Here is a 14,881-nt window from a genome sequence, read left to right as displayed (position 1 = left end):
ATGCCACCCTGAACAAGCCCGATCCTGTCTGATCTCGGAAGCTAAGCAGGGTCGGGCCTGGTTAGTACTTGGACGGGAGGCCACCTAGGAAGACCAGGTGCTGTAGGCGTAAAAAATAAAAAATAAAAAATAAGGAATTGTAAGCTGACAAGGTCCTTGCAATCTGTGAGGTCAACCAAGGGTTGCCTCGCCTAAAAAAATAAAAAGAAAAGAAAAGGTTAACATGTTGCTCTCTAATTTGGGAAATCTATATATTCTAGTACCCTCCCAGAAAGAGCCTCATTAGCTTGTGAATGTCTCTCTTACCCTCTCCATAGTCTTATTCAGAAGCAGTCAGGGTTAGAAGTGTTAAAGAAACCAATATCTCTTTTCTCCTATCAGTTGATGTCCCAAATTGAATAGAGTGCTCCAGATGAGAACTAACCAATGTTATTCTGTGGCACAGAGTGCCAAATAGATAAACACACATTCCTCAAGCAAGCCTCAGATATACACTGGCTAATTGTCACATGTACAAAGCATGGATCCTCATGCAGCCTTTCGCCAACCAAAACGTCAAGGTTCAAGTTACCATTTTTCTATAGCTTCACTCCACATCCTCCCTATCTCTTCTGAAAAGCTTTTATTCACTGAGGAGAAATCATGGAAAGAGCCAGGTGAAAACTAACATTCACTAAGACTGTACAAGTGCATTATATACATTACCCATTGATTCATTCGATTAGCATTTATTGAGGGCCATGATGTGCCGGGGATTGAGGGAAGAACTGAGAATACAAAGATCATAAGATACCATCCAGGCCCTCAGTGCTTTCAGTCCAGTAAGAAAGATGATCATGTCAATGACAAATTATAGACCCATGTAATAAAGAATGAAAGTGTGAGGTTAGGAGGGAACACCCAAAACTTTGTGAAGGACATATTATTTGCCTATAACTATATTTTCCAGATGAGGAACACCAGGCTTCAGAAAGTTAAGCGTGTTATCCAAAGAAACAAGCTATTCAGTGACCGAGGAAGAGATGTGAATTCAGGAAGACATCGCTCCAAAGTTTATACTTTTCCACCATAATGTTTCCAAAAATAAGTTGTTGATAGGCATTCTACAAACTGTGTCTCATGGTCAATTAAGCTTAAGAATATAGAATATCAATTGACATTTCTGAGCCTAAAAAAGAAAAGAATATAGAATATCACTTCTTCCTCTTAAAAATTCAAAATGCCTATATGACTAATAACGGCTCTAGGAAGTCTTGCAATAAAATATCTGTTTAACCAAGCAGTGTCTTAGACATAAGTGATCAAAGATATATCCTTTTCTGAACTCTTTTTTCCAGAGAATACTCATTAACATGTGGAGAATTAACGTTACAGTAACTATACTTTGGAAATCTAACCTCTGTATTCTGCTGTCACCCTTAAGTAAACAAATGCAGCTTTCACGCCCTTGCCCCCCCCCCAAAAAAAAGGCCTTACTTGGACTTGAAAGGTTAGAAATGTTTGACAAAGCTGAAAATGTCCCTCTGAATAAATGCGTATCCCATGAGATAGTTTAACAGAAGGGCTTTTAGCCTAGATGACACGAAGGTAAAGGTATACCTAAGGCCAAGACCCTTGCATTCATCTCTGAATTCTATTCTTTGCCCAAACAGCCTTCCAGAGTTCCCCAAGTAGCTCCCAGGTGGGTCTTGACTTGCAAGAGGCCAATAGAAGTTCTGGAGCTATTAAGCCAAAGAGGAGCCAATAAGACCGTTGACAAGACAGATGGCAACTCGAGTCAGGAAAGCAAAGTGTGATTGGAAAATGGCTGGGAAAAGGGAGTTTCTTGGAGAGAAGGAGAGAAGTAAATGATACCCTATAATAGCAACTTTGGCTTTCAGACCCTGCTCGTGATCACGGAATACTACTGATAGCACCATATTTATCTCCTTTTTCTTGTCAATCCCCTTATGTTTATTTCTATACCATAGCACTGTTGACGTTTGTTTGGTGGGGGAATAGGACTGTCCCGTGCATTATAAGATGTTTAGCAGCATTTCTGGCCTCTATCATATGCCAGAACTGTATGCCAAGAGCATCTCTCTCTCAGGCGCAAGAACCAAAAATTTCTCCAGGCATTGCCAAATGTCCCCTAGGGGACAAAACTGCCCCCAGTTTTGCCAAATGTCCAGGCATTGCCAAATGTCCCCTAGGGGACAAAACCATTGCCCTAAATGTTCTTTGGTGCATCACCACCTCATGCTACTGTAAATTCCAAATAAGTGATTAGTCTGCAAAAGAGACATAACCTCTCCTGAATGTCATCCTCTGGGCCTCAAGCTGATTTCCAAAAGGACCCCACTACTTACTGCCAGGTCATGTGACATCTACTCATTCCTGAGGGCCCATTTCAAATCTCCCACCTCCTTCCATGAAGTCATCCAGCTACCTTGAGTCAGCAGAGACCTATCTCCTCATGCTCTAACTTACCACTCACAGGACAATACTGTACAGTAGTGGTGCATGATGGACTTCAATTGAACATCTATGTAAATTTGATCTTGTACTGTCCTGTAATTCATTTTGAGTAAGCAAACACTGAGAGAGTGTGTATGACATTTTGGTGCAGTGGGGCATAGAAACATAAGGTGCAGGGGGACACAGAGACATACTGATGCCCCCTATGTCTCTATGATGACATAGAGACATAAGGATGTGATCTTTACATTCATATAAACTTGAAAAGTTCAATCTTGTATAGAAGGCAGACCTAAATGTCACGATCCTACACAGCTGCTTGTCTCTTCTTCTTTGTGGGACCCCCGAAGATAAAAGCAAAAGTCCAACCCTTCTTTTGTGTCCACCATAGGTGCCCAACAGATTGTGCTGAAGCGGAATTAGAGAGGAAGCAAAACTTCTATGAGAACATATCTCCACTGGGCAACTTCTTTAATGAAGTGATGGTAAAAGTAAACAGTCATTGTCATTATCTGGAAAAATAAAAAGATAGCGATGTCACCTTATGCAAGTGATCCTGCCTTTCTGTTTTTCAACTTTCAATCTGTGAAATCCAAAAACCCATGACCCAATGCTTAAATAGAGAAAGTACAGGAAAGGAAAGAGGGCAAGAAACACATTTCCACAATTAGGAAGAAATGAAGACTTTACAAAAATATCTCTCAACAACAAATAGACTGGGGAACACTTGGGAAATGTGAATACTTACAAGATCAGCAAATTGTAAGAGTCTGCACCACTGAGTCTTTGGGGTAATATAATAATAACACGGTAACATTTTTGAGAAGTGTTGGAGAACAGAGGGACCAAAGGACCGTGGGAGACAAGTGGAAGAATTCACCTTCCTAAGTCAGAAAAAACAAGAGCCCTCAATGGCCATGGTTTGAGAAGGCTAGCTTTAGCATTTGGAAGAAACGGTGGAAGAGACTTTAAAATCTTTAAACAACAAAGATGAGTAGAAGTCATGTGGATCACAAGCTACATGGCAGAGACAGAGCTGCCAGTTTGAGTCAAGAGGCAGAATCCACGCGTGCGTGTCAAAGCTCAGAGATGCCTGATAAATAGTAGCAAGGGTTCTTAATGTTTCTATTGTCACATTAAGAGTTCCTCTGGCCTTCCTCCTCTCTGTTCTTTGACCTGCAGTAGTACCACATGCGGCATTTATATGCAAGCCTTGACAAGACCCAAGCTGGTGGCTAAGAAATTTCCCCAAGGATTCTGTCCTCACCATTCACCCAAGAAAACTGAGGGGGACCAGAGAAAGGGCAGCAAGTGAAGCTCGGGCTGGTCTGCTGGAAAAGGGCACCTCTGCCTGGAGTCTACGCACTTCTAAGCCCACATCAGGACAGCCTCCAGCCACCCTCTCCTTCGATGGCACTGCAGCCCACCCCTCCTCCTCGCTGTTCCAACAGCAAAACGCATTCTCATACTCACCTTTGCCAGCCACCAAAACTCAGGAATCCATATTAAATGCCAGCCGAAGACTTCCCCAGTGTACAATTAGGCCCAAGAGCCGACAGCCCATGCCAGGAAAAGGAGTGGCGACTACTTACATTCGAGTGGGTTGAAAGACCAAGCCCAACCCCACAGCAGGTCCCAATCAACCTCAGGCAAAGTGCTAAGACAAAGAACGAGAGACCTTCAAAAAAAAGACAGCACTTGCTCACCTAAGTCCAAACTTTGCCAAAGAGGCACAAGGTCCTTGACATGGTTATTTCTAGGTCACAGTTCTGGTCCATCCAGCCCTGAAAAAAATCAGAGTTTCATGGAAGAGTCTCATCCACAGCCCTGGAAAAACATCAAAGACAGCAGGGCCATGGAACGAACATGTCCGGCCACAGAGCAGGAGAAACGGCTCTGTTGACCCGAATACGAGGGCCCAAGAACTTGAATACCAGAGGAACAGAATGAAAGAATCTTTTAAAGTCTTAGCAAATATATGCAAAGCCTGCCTGGCTGTCTTAATATATGTGTGGATGGAATGTGTTCATTAAAGGAGAAATCCTGTAAGGTAGTTGTTTATCAAATTGTCAATGCTGACTCCTTAGTAGGTGATAAAATCAACTAGTGAATTACCAGCATTTTTTAAACAATAAAATAGCATAGACTAGAAAATAGAAGAATGCATCACATGTAATGGTATTGTTTTCATGAAGTGTGTGTGTGTGTGCGTGTGTATATATGTGTGTGTACTTTTTGTGTGTGTATTAGTCAATTTAAAATGTATTTCTTTATTCTTGTTCACTGTCAAAAAAATTTTTTGAAAGTCACTGCTTTCAAGTAAACATTAGTAGAGTTTAACATAGTCCTATTCAAACTAATCATTCATTCATGTATTCATTCATTCAAAAATATGCATTAAGCACTTACTATGTGTCAAATCTCTGATGGGCATTGAGAATACAATGCTAGTAGTCACGGTAGCAACCATTTCCACAGTTCTTGTTACATACTTGGTGCATTTCTAAGTTCCTCACATATGCTAATGAACTTAGCCATCACAACAAGCCTATGAGCTAGGTTCCATTATTACAACACCTTGTTCAGATGAGTAACTTGCCCAACGTTAAATAGCTAGGAAGTGGCAGAGCTAGAATTTGAACCATCTAGTCTAGCTGCAAAGCCCCTTCTCTTATCCATGAAGCAACAGTGCCCAAGGACTTGCTCCATTGCTCCGAGACATCCTTGTGACAGCAATGGATTGTCTTAACCAAAGGCCACTACAGATTAGACCCAGGTTACGAATTCCCCTGGTCTAAATTTACTGTGCAGGCTTATCAAACGGAAGCTTATACTTTGGCTTCCTGAGAAACCTGCCATGAGAGAATGTGCTGCCCAGAGTGTCCGTGCCCCTTAGCATTTCTCGCCACACAAATCAATGAACAAGCGTTTTCTCGATATGAGTTATGTACCTCAGTGGCAATGAGCTCCACAGACTGAATTATCAGTATTTGGGAGCTACAAGCCTGAGGGTCAGTCCTGGGCCACAGGGACATCAACAAGGAAATAGCTGCTATGTGTCCTTGGCTAAGTTACCTTTCTGTGCCTCAGTTTCCTTGACTACGAAATAGAGATGATAACAGTATCTACCTAATAAGATTGTTGTAAGGATTTAATGAAATAGTATATGTTAGCTGTTTAGCAAATGTCTAGGAGATAGTATGTGCTCATTAAATATTAGCTAATTATTATCTATCGAGTACTTAGTAGTATAGATTTTAACACCCGCTGAGAGAGATACCATGTAAGCAAGGTCATGCCTGTAGAATGCTATGCAGAGATATAGGGGTTCAGGGAAGAGGAACTTAAACTCAGCCAGGAAACATAGAGAAGACATTACCTTGAGATATGTCTTGAATACTAAACCAATGGAGGAAAGGACATTCCATCCAGACAAAGTGAACAACTTGGCGAAGACACAGAGGGCCTTTGTATGCAAAGTGTACACAAAAAGATAAAAATATGTAAACACAATCTCCCCTTATGCACACACGCCTAGAGGCAATGTCACTCAAAAAATCTCCAGTAAAAATTCCTGCAGCCACAAGTTTCTACAAAGTTGTTTCAGGTGTTGAAATATACATACAATGTGCATTTTATACAGACTCACTTCTAGGCAGGTAAAAACCTCAGCCCTAAAAGAAACGTAAAGGAAAAAAACAGCAGTCCCTAAATCCATTAGAAATGTGAATCTCTCCCATGAGGCTGGACATGCTTTTAGATAAGTAGTTCTCAAAGTGTGGTTCTCATGCCTGCTAGAAATGCAAAAATGCAGACTCTTGGCCTCACCCAGACCTACAGAATCAGAAATTCTGGAGGTGGGGCACAGCCACCGGTGTTTGAGAACCACGGGTTTAGAAAAACTTCCCAAGAAGGAAACAAAGATAAAAGCAACAGCTGAGGTGAAGAGCTGCGCTCACTGTGCCCCAAGCCAGGCACAATGCAACTCAGCAGCTGAAGAGCTTGGGCTCTGTCAACCCATAGCTCTGGGTTTGGACTCCAGCTTTGGTACTTGATGGCTACCACTTCCCTTAACCCCTGCTTTCTCATCTGCGAAATAGAGATACTGTTTCCTCCTCGTAAGGTTGTTCTCAGCACTCAGTAAGATGGTACCTATAAGGCACTAAGCACAAAAGAGCTCATTGAGAGCCAATAAGCCAGAAGAAAACTCAAGCAAATCTATCCTCTCCAAGAGTGTTAACTTCTCTGTGAGTTCTAACAGCCTTTGGAGAAACAGTCTTCAAATAGGGCTACATATGGCCTTGGGGGTATAAGTGAACTTGGTCTGGGGGAATGGAGAGATTAATGAGGATCAATTTCCAAATTCTCCGTTTTCCTACAACCTCTCCTACAATTGATCTGCCTGCATGTGGGGCATCAGGCAAGCTCTCTTTCCCCATCTTCTCTTTTCCTTCCTCCTACTTACCAAAGGAAAAGCACAGTTCTCACTCATTCCAAACCCTAATATAATATGCTCTGAAGTACAAACTTGCAGGGCTCCAAGCAGGGGAGTAGTAGAAATATTGAGGTTGTGCATGTCCCTCATGAGCAGGTAAGAAATCCATTTGTGAGAGAACAACTCAAATGACTGGTTACAATTGCTTTTCCAAGCCAGGTGGTTTCCAATAATCGAAAGAGGACCTAATTGAGCTGTCAGCTGATAGAGCATTAAAAATCATTTTTGGTGATAGATCACTATGTGATGTTTAATATATGACTTGGAAGTAGCTCAAATAATTCAAATGTAACCATATCCCTTACATTTCTATTTATTTATGTGAACGATGTTTTCCACACTTGTGCCTTTTTTTAAATTGAGGTATAATTGAGATATAACATTATTTTAGTTTCTTTTTTAATGTAATTACTCGGTATTTCTGTGTATTGCAGTATGATCACCACAATAAGTCTAGTTAACATCCTTCAGTGTTTACGCCTTAATAAACAAAAAATAGGCTTGCAATTGATACCAAACTTAGTCTCATTCTAGCAATAATAATATTCACCCACAGATATATGTAATAATTTTTTAAATCCCATCCATTTTATAGCAGATATATTTCCAATGAATTTAACATCTGTGTTTTATAATTATATATTAAAATAGATAATATATTTATGTTGGTTTTCTCAATTATATAGTAATAATAATTTTAATGATGATTCAATCCAGAAGAAATGTTTCAATCCTTAAAGCCTTTTAGTCATATGAAAATGTTTTAAAATGCTATTTCAATTTCTGTGTATGTTTTTGTTGCAGAAAACTATGCTATAGAAATCAATAAAAAAACTTTCAAGCATAGGAATATTACATTAGTATAAAATTCTATGGGGAACATAGAATAAAAATATAAGTTCAAGGAGAAAAGGAATGATGTAAAATTTTCTGGCTATTAAAGAAAAGCTTGTTTGTGTATTTTTAAACAGAAGGTAGTCATATCAAATCACTATCATATTTAGATTTCATAGGGAACTTTTAAAAGTACAATGAAAATATTTATTTTTTGATGTCAGTATTTACAATGTGCCAAAAATTACATTCTTTGGAAATAGCTTGTCTCTATTTCCCAATGTCTGGGGCCTTTGCTGAGGAGACTCAGAAAGCTGGAAGTGACACAAACACCTAGGAAGTAGAAGAGCTGGACCTGAAGAATCCACTTCCAAGATGGCGTCTTCACTCATGTGAACTGGGATGACCAAAGACTGGACTCGGATGGGCCTCCTGACCAGAGTACCTACACATGGCCCCTCCACGTAGCTTAGGCTATTCACAGCATGATGTGAAAGGACAAGCATTCTGAAAGACCTAAGTGAAAGCGGCTTGGCTTTTTACAACCTAACCTCATGCAGGAGGCATGCAGTGCCATTTCCGCAGTACTCGATTGGTTGAAGCAGTCACCAGATTCAAGAAGAGGTGACACAGACCCCAACTCCCGATGGGAAGACTATCAAAGAACTTGCAGCCATTTTTCTTAAACCGTCACAATGGTTGGTGTTTTATTCCTTGCAACTTAACACATTCCTAACTGATGCAATAAATGATAATAAGACAACATAAAGTAGACGTGAAGTGGAACAGTATAGTTATGCTGTTGAACTCAAAGACAGAATAAATAATAAGAGAGCAGTAGTCAAGAAAGACTTCATCATAAACGAACACTGATTTAGGGCCTAAAAGTGCACAGCCCAGAATAAAATGCTAAGAGGTGTGCAGAAATAACTGGTGTCTACCCCAGTGCTAGATATGAGTTCAAATTTCAACTTTCTACTCACAAGCAACATGGCTTTGGAAAATCCTAGCTGAGCCTCAGTTTGTAAACCAGCAAAATGGAGAGTATATGCCAAGGTTAAGATGAGGCCTAAATAAAACAGCACGAGAAGGGCCTAGCATGGTGCTTGGCACTCAGTAAGTACTCAGTAAATGTTGTGCATTTGTTTATTTATTCAAAGAACTTGAGCATGTGCAAAAATTGAATGAGCATCAACCATAAGATTGACAGAGTCAATATTCCTCAAACATAAATCTGAGCCCCAAACCTCCCTTATGGGCTCAGTAAGCTTTACTAAAATTTGTGTAATGCAAAGCTTAGAGGACTTAGACTAATTTTCCTAGAGGAAAATTAGAACAGACCTTAGAAGATCTTCTGATGTCCAGGCTAAGAGCCAAGGCTTTTGCCTGCAAAGCCCATCCCTATCATTGCTGCCACTTTGGAAAAATCTATATCATTTCTCAAAAGAAGTCCACCATCCCAATCTGGGATATGTTTTCTAAATATTAGATCTGAATTAATTTATTTTATCCCTAACTGCATCGGGCCACAATCTTCTTGAATGGATTAAGTCAGATCTGCTATTTTTAACAGTTGGCTCATTCAGTCCATTTACTATAAATACCTGGGTGCACTTGTTTTAGTAAAAGGCAAATGATTTATATGATCTAAAGAAAAACCAGAGCATTGGTTGCACTTGTTTTAAAGTAGAACTCTTTTGTCATCTGATTGTCTCAGTCTAGATTAGAGCGGCATAGGGGAGAGAGAATGAAAAATGGGATAGAGGAGAGAGAAAGAGAGACTGCATTGCTCTACTCTGTTCATCAGCTATTTTCAAAGACTCCAAGATCCATAGCTGACTGGTTGCAAGAGAAAGCCAAGAGGTGCTAGCCCTTCTCTGTGTATTAACCTTGAGAAGCTGACAGCTGTTTGAGACTTGGTGGAGCCACTCAGACTCTTTCCTATTATCTCATCCACTGAAAGTTTCCTTTCCAGAATCCCATGTCTCAGTCTCCCTATTCATAACATATGGACACTGACCCCAGCCTCCAACGCAGGCCAAGAGAGGTTTCTCCTGGCTTAATGCTCTTGCGTAAAAATAAATTTTCATAATATCTCATATCCATCTCCTTGGGGTCCCAAAGAAGGTGACACTGAACTTTCAACAAACACTGATCAAACTCCTAGCAAGCTCAAAGCATAAAGAAGAAATAGTCAGGCCAGAGTCAGGCTAAGGAGTGGGTCTGCCAGCCACATGGTGCACCTATGCAGAAAGGTGTGCTCGGACTTCACTGGGGAGCTAGCATATCACCAGAAACTTAAAGAGATGGGGGGAAATGTATTTTTAAAACTCTTCTCGGCAAAAGTGGTGTGTGTGGTTGAAAGAATAATGTAAAATGATCCTGGAGATTTGGCTAAGACCCGAAAGGGCCATGCTTTCAATGGTGAATAGTTGTCATTTTAGGGTAGCCAGTATCTAAATATTGATTTTGAGGTTTCTACCATAGTCCTCCTTCTTCATTCTTCCACTATCCCATTTTTTAGCTCCTCCTCCAAATTAAAGATGAACATATATTTGATTTGAACAAATATATTGATTCAAAGGAGCAGGAAATTATCAATAGTTTATTAAGATTCCCATGTCTCAAGCTGGGCACTTCTCCCAAGGATCTCAGAGGGTTACAAATCCTACCTGTGCAAGTTTCAGGTGCCAAGGGGCGACTGTGATCCCATGCATGAGCCAAGGGGGAGCAGAGTCTCCTAGCCTTGCTCAGATGCACGAAATGCAGATGCGCCTGAAGTAATAGAAAAAAGAGAAGTAGTCATTAAATATTTTCAGAAGCAATTTATATGTGGTGACCAAGTGGGGTTTATCTCAGGAATGCAAAACTGGCTTAACATTCGAATACCAGTCAATGTAATTCATCATATTAACACAACAAAAAAAGAAAAATTACAATTACCTCAATAGACTCAAAAAATGATTAGAAAATGATTCATAATAAACCTTCTCGGTGCTCTTGTAAATTTAGGAAACAGCAACACAGACGTGGTAGCAGCCATGGCTGTCTTCACCACTCCCCCAACCACCCCAACTGACACAGAATAATAAGCTAGGATCTACCATACCTATTGAATAACTATTGAATATTATATCAAAATAGAGAAAAATGGAGAAGGTACCTATGGAATTACATGTGAAGGTAGACATAAAACTACAGGACAAGTGGTAACCATGAAGAAAATCAGACTAGAAAGTAAAGAGAATGGGGTTCTTCTACTGCAATGCTGGAAATTTCTCTATTAAAAGAATTTTGTCATCTAAATATAGTCAGTCTTCAAGATGTGTTTATGTAGGTAGGATTCCAGGTTATATCCTATCTTTGAATTTCTTGGATCTCAAGAAATACTTGGATTCTATCTCTCCTGCTCAGTTCATGGATTCTTTGCTTGTTAAGAATTATTTCTACCAAATCGTACAAGGGATTGTGTTCTGTCACTCTGGAAGAGCTTTTCTCCAAGACTTAAAATTTCAAAATCTAGTGATAACAAAGAAACAATTAAACTGGCTCATTTGGGCCTTGTTTTGGGAGCTCCTATTAGAGTATTTGCACACAAGAGGCAGTAGCATTCTGGTACAGAGCTCCACAAGTATTGCTGGGGTCGGCTCGTTACTCAACTGGATTGACATCTGGAGTATAGACACCGTATCTGCAGAATTAGCAACTAATAAGCCATTTTTCCATGAGAATTCAGAAATTTATTACCTCTTCAGGATTTTCAAGCCTGTGGCATCCCCAATAATGAAGTGTGCCCAAAAGTGAAGTTTTACAGACCTATAAGAATATATTTCCAAATGGGATCCAAGAAGCCTAGCATCGCATGTCAAAAAACTTGGTGGAAAATGGTTTAGATTTGCATCCAAAAATGTTATTTCATGATCCCACCAAACAAATTTCTTGCAAAATGGCACTAAGGCATCCATATTTTAATGATCTGGACAATCAGATTTAGAAGACATAGCTTTCTGACAAAAAGTTTACACATGTTGTATCAAGAACAGATAGTAATATTTTTACCATTAACCCTATTTTCATCCTGTGTATTTTTTTTCTTTGTTGTAAAATTTAACCTGTACTTTATCTTCTGATTTCAAAAGTGTAACTTAAACATGTAAATATTCTTCTATATGAATGTAAATATAGTAATTCTGTGAGTATGTGTAGGTCTCACAGTAACAACTATTTGTTACTGTAATAAAACTATAAATCTAGTATTGATGACAGGAATTGGGAAAAACTGAATGCTTTCCCCATAAGGCAAGAATATCTGTTCTCACCATTTTATTCAGCATTATACTGAAAGTGTTAGCCAGTTTAATAAAGAAGTAGAATTTTAAAAAGGCATCTAGATTTGAAAAGAAGTAAAACTGTTTGTCACAGATGACATGATTGCTTATATAGAAAATCCTAAGATATCTGAAAAGAGCTGATTTTAGCAAGGACATAGGATACAAGGTCTATAAAAAAATAGAATTTCTATATGATAGAAGCAAAGAATTGGAAATCAAAGTAAAATAGAAACCATTAATTTTAAAAAATAATACTGTATTAGTTCTCGATTGCTACACAATGAATTAGCAAACTAGCAGCTTAAAACAATATTTATTATCTTACACAATTTCTGAGAGTCGTGAATCTGGAAGAAGCTTCACTGGGCACTCCTTTGGCTCAAGATCTTTCAGGATACTGCAGTCAAGATGTTGGCCATGGCTGCTGTCATCTGAAGGCTTGATAGAAGCTGGAAGATCCAATTCCAAGATCACTCATTCATATCTTGCTGGTGGAGGCCTCAATCTCTAGTTTATGAAGGTCTTGGTTATGTACCAACATTGGACCTTCCAACAGAGCTGTATCCCATGTTTTCCAGAGCAAGTAATGCAAAAGAAAGCAAAGAAGAAGCCATGATGTCTTTTATTATCTAGTCTCTGAAGTGGCATTCCATCATTACTGCCATATTTTGTTGACCACACAGACCGACTCTGGTAAATATGTATGTGGGGGAGGGAGCAGTAATTATACAAAGGCAAATAATATCAGAAGGGAAGGCTTGCTGGGAGCCAGTTTGGAGGCTGGCTACCACAAATACCATTCATAATAGCATTGAAAGATATAAAACACTTGTGGATAAATTTAGCAAAGTACATGCTAAACCTCTACACTGAAAATGACAAAATAATCACTGAAAAAGTAAAGAAGACCTAAATAAAAAAAAAAAAGATGTATACAACATTTATGGATTGGAAGGCTCTGTATTGTTAAGATGCAGGTATTCAGTGTAATCTCAGTCATAATGCCATCAGGTTTTTTTCCTGACGGACATTAACAAACAGGTAATAAAATTTATATGTAAATGTTAAAGATTTAAAATAGCCAAAAATCTTTGAAAAAGAACAAAATCGGAGGATTTAAAGTACCTCCTACACTACATCCTAATAGTGTAATAACTACACTATTTTAAGATAACATAAAGCTACAATAATAAAGACAGTGTGCTATTACCATAAGATAAACATAGAGATCAATGGAACAGAATAAAGAGTCCAGAAATAGACTCACTCATATATGGTCAATTAGGTTTTGACAGAAATACCAAAGTAATCCAAAATGGGAAGGATTTTCAACAAATAGTTGCCAGGACAATTGAATATCCCAGGAAGAAAATAAACCTTGAACATTGCCTTACATTATAAAAAAAATTAACTTAAAATTGATCATTGGCTTAATTTGTAAATGCTAAACTAAAAATTTCCAGATGAAAACACAGGAGAAAAATGTTGAGTTTAGTATAGGCAAAGAATCTCTAGACAATACACAAAAAGTATGTACTCCAGAAGGAAAAAAATATTGATAAATTTGACTATATCGAAATTTAAATCCCTATTCTTTGAAAGACAGCACTAAAACAAAAAGCAAGCCATCAAAAATATATACAATACATATATGCAACAAAAGGCTTATTATATCTGGAATATACAAGGAACTCATAGCTCAATTATAAGATATAAACTCAATTAAAAATAGGCAAAATTGTGAACAGACACTGAACAAAAAATAAATATAAACGTCAAATATGCAAAGTGAAAATATACTCAACATCAATGTCATTGGGGAAATTGAAATTAAAAACACGAGATACTACTACCACCCACTAAAATAGCTAAAATTAAAAAAAAATTACCAAGTATTGCCATGAATATGGAACAACTGAAAATGTCATACTTTGCTGATAAAAATGCAAAATAGGGCACTTTAAAATTTTTAGCAACTTCTTACAAAGTTAAATGTTCACTTATTATATGACCCAGCAATCCCCTAGGTATTTACACAAGAAAAATGAAAACATGTCTGCACAAAGACTTGTTGCAAATATTCGTGACTTTTTCATGATAAATTTTTTTCTTAACTCAAAACTAGAGACGATCCACAAGTCCATCAAAAAGTGAACGGGAGTCTCTGAGGTTACTGAATGACAGATCTTGGGAGGAAGATGGCGAACTAGGTAAAAGCAGGTCCTCCCAGGTCCTCCCAGGTCCACATTGAAATTACAACCAAATTATAAAATAATCACTTGGAGAATCACCTGAAGTCCAGCTGATTGTAACATGCACATCTGATAATATAAAGGAGCCACATCAAAGCTGATAGGAGAGGCAAAGTCGCGAATCCAGCTGGACCCACACCCGCGGGTAGTGGAGGATCACTGGGAGGGAGAGCAAGGCTGCAGAGGCTCTCCTGAAGGAGAGGGAGGTCCTGGTCTTATTTGGGGGCTCCTTAGCCCAGGGTCCCAGCCCAGGGAAGAGGAGAATCCAATAACTCTGACTGTAAAAACCAGAGGGAATCCCGGTTATCTGGGTGAGACGGAAGGAGACTCAAACCCTAGACGCCCCTTTGAAGGGTCCAGCACAGGCTTTCCGACCTGCGAACACTCACCGGTACACCTGCAGTGGGTCAGAGGCTTGCACGGGATCCATACCGAGAAAGTCTGCATTACCTGGTGCCAGAATGAGGGCTGGAAGGACAGCCATCAGTGTGCCTTAGTCCAGCCCCTCACCA

At 39.1% G+C, this 14,881-nt stretch overlaps 2 pseudogenes; both read left to right on the top strand.

Annotated features, from left to right (window-relative positions):
- LOC111737907 lies at window positions 1-109 on the top strand (annotated as a pseudogene).
- Window positions 110-10,902: 10,793 nt separating this feature from the next.
- LOC105290133 lies at window positions 10,903-11,780 on the top strand (annotated as a pseudogene).
- The last annotated feature ends 3,101 nt before the right edge of the window (window positions 11,781-14,881 follow it).

Source organism: Pteropus vampyrus, unplaced genomic scaffold (genome assembly GCF_000151845.1).
Source record: "Pteropus vampyrus isolate Shadow unplaced genomic scaffold, Pvam_2.0 Scaffold32, whole genome shotgun sequence".
Lineage (NCBI taxonomy): Eukaryota > Metazoa > Chordata > Mammalia > Chiroptera > Pteropodidae > Pteropus > Pteropus vampyrus.
The sequence above is the reverse complement of the archived record's forward strand: the minus strand, read 5'-3'. Positions and strand labels throughout refer to the sequence as shown.